A 7804-nucleotide genomic window follows, 5' to 3' on the forward strand; every position below is an offset into this window, starting at 1 on the left:
CTAGGTTGCTCGGAAAGTAGAAATGACCATAAGTTTCATACTGGTTGCAATTATTCGTTTTATACGATGGAAAAACCGTAGTATTTATATTGTATTTTATGCTTCTGGCGTTGACTTCTAAGGCACTAACTATTCGATCTGGTGGAGCAACGCCCTGGAGTGAAACCTAGGTTGCCCGGAACGTAGAGTTGGCCATCACTTTCAAACTGGTTGCAATTATTCCTGATACATGATGGAAACACTGTTGTATTTTTTTTTGCATTTTATGGTTCGGGCGTTGACTTCTAAGGCCATAACTATTCAATCTGTTGGAGCAACGCCCTAGGGTGAAGCCGAGGTTGCCCAGGAAGGAGAAATGACCATCACTTTCAAACTGGTTGCAATTAATCCTTTTATACGATGGAAAAGCTGTTGTATTTATATCGTATTTTCTGCTTCTGGCGTTTACTTCTAAGGACCTAACTATTCGATCTGGTGGAGCAACGCCCTAGAGTGAAGCCTAGGTTGCTCGGAATGTAGAAATGACCATAACTTTCACACTGCTTGCAATCATTCGTTTTATACGATGGAAACGCTGTTGTATTTATATTGTATTTTATGCCTCTGGCGTTGACTTCTAAGGCCGTAGCTATTAGATGTGGTGGAGCAACGCCCTAGAGTGACGCCTAGGGTGCTCGGAACGTAGAAATGACTATTACTTTCACACTGGTTGCAATTATTCGTTTTATACGATGGAAAAACTGTTGTATTTATATTGTATTTTATGCTTCTGGCGTTGACTTCTAAGGCCCTAGCAATTCGATCTAGTGGAGCAACGCCCTAGAGTGAAGCCTAGGTTGCCCGGAACGTAGAATTGGCCATCACTTTCAAACTGGTTGCAATTATTCCTGTTATATGATGAAAACACTGTAGTATTTTTTTTGCATTTTATGGTTCGGGCGTTGACTTCTAAGGCCCTAACTATTCAATATGTTGGAGCAACGCCCTAGGGTGAAGCCTAGGTTGCTCGGAAAGTAGAAATGACCATAAGTTTCATACTGGTTGCAATTATTCGTTTTATACGATGGAAAAACTGTTTTATTTATATTGTATTTTATGCTTCTGGCGTTGACTTCTAAGGCACTAACTATTCGATCTGGTGGAGCAACGCCCTAGAGTGAAGCCTAGGTTGCCCGGAAGGTAGAATTGGCCATCACTTTCAAACTGGTTGTAATTATTCCTGTTATATGATGGATACACTATTGTATTTTTATTGCATTTTATGCTTCGGGCGTGGACTTCTGAGGCCCTAACTATTCAATCTGTTGGAGCAACGCCCTAGGGTGAAGCCTAGCTTGCTCGGAAAGTAGAAATGACCATAAGTTTCATACTGGTTGCAATTATTCGTTTTATACGATGGAAAAACTGTTGTATTTATATTGTATTTTATGCTTCTGGCGTTGACTTCTAAGGCACTAACTATTCGATCTGGTGGATCACCGCCCTAGAGTGAAGCCTAGGTTGCGCGGAACGTAGCAATGACCATAACTTTCACACTGGTAGCAATTATTCGTTTTATACGATGGAAAAACTGTTCTATTTATTTTGTATTTTATGTTTCGGGCGTTGGCTTCTAAGGCCCTAGCTATTCGATTTGGTCGAGCAACGCCCTAGAGTGAAGCCTAGGTTGCCCGGAACGTACAAATGACCATAACTTTCACACTGGTAGCAATTATACGTTTTATACGATGGAAAAGCTGTTGTAAGTATATCGTATTTTATGCTTCTGGAGTTGACTTCTAAGGCACTAACTATACGATCTGGTGGTGCAACTCCATAGAGTGAAGTCTAGGTTGCCCGGAACGTAGAATTGGCCATCACTTTCAAACTGGTTGCAATTATTCCTGTTATATGATGGAAACACTGCTGTTTTTTTTTTGCATTTTATGGTTCGGGTGTTGACTTCTAAGGCCCTAACTATTCAATCTGTTGGAGCAACGCCCTAGGGTAAAGCCTAGGTTGCTCGGAAAGTAGAAATGTCGATAAGTTTCATACTGGTTGCAATTATTCGTTTTATACGATGGAAAAACTGTTGTATTTATATTGTATTTTATGCTTCTGGCGTTGACTTCTAAGGCACTAACTATTCAATCTGCTGGAGCAACGCCCTAGGGTGAAGCCTAGGTTGCTCGGAAAGTAGAAATGACCATAAGTTTCATACTGGTTGCAATTATTCCTGTTATACGATGAAAAGACTGTTGTATTTTTATTGTATTTTATGCTTCTTTCGTTGACTCCTTAGGCCTTAACTATTCGATCTTGAGGAACAACGCCTTAGAGTGAAGCCTAGGTTGCCTGGAACGTAGAAATGACCATCACTTTCACACGGGTTGCAATTATTCCTGTTATAGGATGGAAAGACTGTTGCATTTTTATTGCATTTTATTCTTCTGGTGCTGACTTCTTAGGCCCTAACTACTCGATCTGGCGGAACAACGCCGTAGAGTGAAGCCTAGGTTGCCCGGAACGTAGAAATGACCATTGCTTTCACACTGTTTGCAATTATTCCTTTTATACGATGGAACAGCTGTTGTATTTATATCGTATTTTATGCTTCTGGCGTTGACTTCTAAGGACCCAACTATTCGATCTGGAGGAGCAACGCCCTAGAGTGAAGCCTAGTTTGCTCGGAATGTAGAAATGACCATAAGTTGCATACTGGTTGCAATTATTCGTTTTATACGATGGAAAAACTGTTGTATTTATATTGTATTTTATGCTTCTGGCGTTGACTTCTAAGGCCCTAAATATTCGATCTGGTGGAGCAACGCCTCAGAGTTAAGTCTAGGATGCCCGAAACGCCGAAATGATCATTACTTTCACGCTTGTTGCAATTATTCCTGTTATACGATGAAAAGACTGTTGTATTTTTATTGTATTTTATGCCTCTTTCGTTGACTCCTTACGCCCTAACTACTCGATCTGGCGGAACAACGCCGTAGAGTGAAGCCTAGGTTGCCCGGAACGTAGAAATGACCATTACTTTCACACTGTTTGCAATTATTCCTTTTATACGATGGAACAGCTGTTGTATTTATATCGTATTTTATGCTTCTGGCGTTGACTTCTAAGGACCTAACTATTCGATCTGGAGGAGCAACGCCCTAGAGTGAAGCCTAGTTTGCTCGGAATGTAGAAATGACCATAAGTTGCATACTGGTTGCAATTATTCGTTTTATACGATGGAAAAACTGTTGTATTTATATTGTATTTTATGCTTCTGGCGTTGACTTCTTAGGCCCTAACTATTTGTTCTTGTGGAACAACGCCCTAGAGTGAAGCCTAGGTTGCCTGGAACGTAGAAATGACCATCACTTTCACACGGGTTGCAATTATTCCTGTTATAGGATGGAAAGACTGTTGTATTTTTATTGTATTTTATACTTCAGGCGTTGACTTCCGAGGCCGTAGCTATTCGATGTGGTGGAAGAACGCCATAGAGTGAAGCCTAGGTAGCCCGGAACGTAGAAATGTCCATATGTTTCACACTGTTTGCAATTATTCATTTTATACGATGGCAAAGCTGTTGTATTTATATTGTATTTTATGCTTCTGGCGTTGACTTCTTAGGCCCTAACTATTCGATCTGGTGGAGCAATGCCTCAGAGTTAAGTCTAGGATACCCGAAACGCCGAAATGATCATTACTTTCACGCTTGTTGCAATTATTCCTGTTATACGATGAAAAGACTGTTGTATTTTTATTGTATTTTATGCTTCTTTCGTTGACTCCTTAGGCCTTAACTATTCGATCTTGAGGAACAACGCCCTAGAGTGAAGCCTAGGTTGCCTGGAACGTAGAAATGACCATCACTTTCACACTGGTTGCAATTATTCCTGTTATAGGATGGAAAGACTGTTGCATTTTTATTGCATTTTATTCTTCTGGTGCTGACTTCTTAGGCCCTAACTACTCGATCTGGCGGAACAACGCCGTAGAGTGAAGCCTAGGTTGCCCGGAACGTAGAAATGACCATAACTTCCACACTGGTTGCAATTATTCGTTTTATACGATGGAAAAGCTGTTGTATTTATATCGTATTTTATGATTCTGGAGTTGACTTCTAAGGCACTAACTATACGATCTGGTGGTGCAACTCCATAGAGTGAAGTCTAGGTTGCCCGGAACGTAGAATTGGCCATCACTTTCAAACTGGTTGCAATTATTCCTGTTATATGATGGAAACACTGCTGTTTTTTTTTTGCATTTTATGGTTCGGGTGTTGACTTCTAAGGCCCTAACTATTCAATCTGTTGGAGCAACGCCCTAGGGTAAAGCCTAGGTTGCTCGGAAAGTAGAAATGTCGATAAGTTTCATACTGGTTGCAATTATTCGTTTTATACGATGGAAAAACTGTTGTATTTATATTGTATTTTATGCTTCTGGCGTTGACTTCTAAGGCACTAACTATTCAATCTGCTGGAGCAACGCCCTAGGGTGAAGCCTAGGTTGCTCGGAAAGTAGAAATGACCATAAGTTTCATACTGGTTGCAATTATTCGTTTTATACGATGGAAAGACTGTTGTATTTATATTGTATTTTATGCTTCTGGCGTTGAATTCTAAGGCCCTAGCTATTCGATCTAGTGGAGCAACGCCCTAGAGTGAAGCCTAGGTTGCCCGGAAAGGAGAAATGACCATCACTTTCAAACCGGTTGCAATTAAGCCTGTTATAAGATAGAAAAACTGATGTATTTTTGTTGCATTTTATGCTTCTGGCGTTGACTTCTTAGGCCCTAACTATTCGGTCTGGTGGAGCAATGCCCTGGAGTGAAACCTAGGTTGCCCGGAACGTAGAGTTGGCCATTACTTTCAAACTGGTTGCAATTATTCCTGATACATGATGAAATCACTGTTGTCTTTTTTTTTGCATTTCATGGTTCGGGCGTTGACTTCTAAGGCCCTAACTATTCAATCTGTTGGAGCAACGCCCTAGGGTGAAGCCGAGGTTGCCCGGGAAGGAGAAATGACGTTAACCTTCATACTGGTTGCAATTATTCGTTTTATACGATGGAAAAACTGTTGTATTTATATTGTATTTTATACATCTGGCGCTGACTTCTAAGGTACTAACTATTCGATCTAGTGGAGCAACGCCCTAGAGTGAAGCCTATGTTGCCCGGAACGTAGAAATGACCATCACTTTCACACTGGTTGCAATTATTTGTTTTATACGATGGAAAAGCTGTTGTATTTATAGCGTATTTTATGCTTGTGGCGTTGACTTCTAAGGCCCTAACTATTCCATCTGGTGGGACAACGCCCTAGAGTAAAGCCCAGGTTGCGCGGAACGTAGAAATGACCATAACCTTCACACTGGTAGCAATTATTCGTTTTATACAATGGAAAAACTGTTCTATTTAGATTGTATTTTATGGTTCTGGCGTTGACTTCTTAGGTACTAACTATTCGATCTTGTGGAACAACGCCCTAGAGTGAAGCCTAGGTTGCCTGGTACGTAGAAATGACCGTCACTTTCACACGGTTTGCAATTATTCCTGTTATAGGATGGAAAGACTGTTGTATTTTTATTGTATTTTATTCTTCTGGTGTTGACTTCTTAGGCCGTAACTGCTCGATCTGGTGGAACAACGCCGTAGAGTGAAGCCTAGGTTCCCCGGAACGTAGATATGACCATTACTTTCACACTGTTTGCATTTATTCCTTTTATACGGTGGAACAGCTGTTGTATTTATATCGTATTTTATGCTTCTGGCGTTGACTTCTAAGGACCTAACTATTCGATCTGGTGGAGCAACGCCCTAGAGTGAAGCCTAGGTTGCTCGGAATGTAGAAATGACCATAACTTTCACACTGGTTGCTATTATTCGTTTTATACGATGGAACAGCTGTTGTATTTATATCGTATTTTATGCTTCTGGCGTTGACTTCTAAGGTCCTAACTATTCGATCTGGTGGAGCAACGCCCTAGAGTGAAGCCTAGGTTGCACGGAACGTAGAAATGACCATAACTTTCACACTGGTTGCTATTATTCGTTTTATACGATGGAAAAACTGTTATATTTATATTGTATTTTATGCTTCTGGCGTTGACTTCTTAGGCCCTAACTATTTGTTCTTGTGGAACAACGCCCTAGAGTGAAGCCTAGGTTGCCTGGAACGTAGAAATGACCATCACTTTCACACGGGTTGCAATTATTCCTGTTATAGGATGGAAAGACTGTTGTATTTTTATTGTATTTTATACTTCAGGCGTTGACTTCCGAGGCCGTAGCTATTCGATGTGGTGGAAGAACGCCATAGAGTGAAGCCTAGGTAGCCCGGAACGTAGAAATGTCCATATGTTTCACACTGTTTGCAATTATTCATTTTATACGATGGCAAAGCTGTTGTATTTATATTGTATTTTATGCTTCTGGCGTTGACTTCTTAGGCCCTAACTATTCGATCTGGTGGAGCAATGCCTCAGAGTTAAGTCTAGGATACCCGAAACGCCGAAATGATCATTACTTTCACGCTTGTTGCAATTATTCCTGTTATACGATGAAAAGACTGTTGTATTTTTATTGTATTTTATGCTTCTTTCGTTGACTCCTTAGGCCTTAACTATTCGATCTTGAGGAACAACGCCCTAGAGTGAAGCCTAGGTTGCCTGGAACGTAGAAATGACCATCACTTTCACACGGGTTGCAATTATTCCTGTTATAGGATGGAAAGACTGTTGCATTTTTATTGCATTTTATTCTTCTGGTGCTGACTTCTTAGGCCCTAACTACTCGATCTGGCGGAACAACGCCGTAGAGTGAAGCCTAGGTTGCCCGGAACGTAGAAATGACCATTACTTTCACACTGTTTGCAATTATTCCTTTTAAACGATGGAACAGCTGTTGTATTTATATCGTATTTTATGCTTCTGGCGTTGACTTCTAAGGACCTAACTATTCGATCTCGAGGAGCAACGCCCTAGAGTGAAGCCTAGTTTGCTCGGAATGTAGAAATGACCATAAGTTGCATACTGGTTGCAATTATTCGTTTTATACGATGGAAAAACTGTTGTATTTATATTGTATTTTATGCTTCTGGCGTTGACTTCTAAGGCCCTAAATATTCGATCTGGTGGAGCAACGCCTCAGAGTTAAGTCTAGGATGCCCGAAACGCCGAAATGATCATTACTTTCACGCTTGTTGCAATTATTCCTGTTATACGATGAAAAGACTGTTATATTTTTATTGTATTTTATGCTTCAGGCGTGGACTTCTGAGGCCGTAGCTATTCGATTTGGTGGAAGAACGCCATACAGTGAAGCCTAGGTTGCCCGGAACGTAGAAATGACCACTACTTTCACACTGTTTGCAATTGTTCATTTAATACGATGGAAATGCTGTTGTATTTATATCGTATTTTATGCTTCTGGCGTTGACTTCTAAGGTCCTAACTATTCGATCTGGTGGAGCAACGCCCTAGAGTGAAGCCTAGGTTGCACGGAACGTAGAAATGACCATAACTTTCACACTGGTTGCTATTATTCGTTTTATACGATGGAAAAACTGTTATATTTATATTGTATTTTATGCTTCTGGCGTTGACTTCTTAGGCCCTAACTATTTGTTCTTGTGGAACAACGCCCTAGAGTGAAGCCTAGGTTGCCTGGAACGTAGAAATGACCATCACTTTCACACGGGTTGCAATTATTCCTGTTATAGGATGGAAAGACTGTTGTATTTTTATTGTATTTTATACTTCAGGCGTTGACTTCCGAGGCCGTAGCTATTCGATGTGGTGGAAGAACGCCATAGGGTGAAGC

The sequence above is a fragment of the Calliopsis andreniformis genome, unplaced genomic scaffold, assembly GCF_051401765.1.
Source record: "Calliopsis andreniformis isolate RMS-2024a unplaced genomic scaffold, iyCalAndr_principal scaffold0004, whole genome shotgun sequence".
Taxonomy (NCBI): domain Eukaryota; kingdom Metazoa; phylum Arthropoda; class Insecta; order Hymenoptera; family Andrenidae; genus Calliopsis; species Calliopsis andreniformis.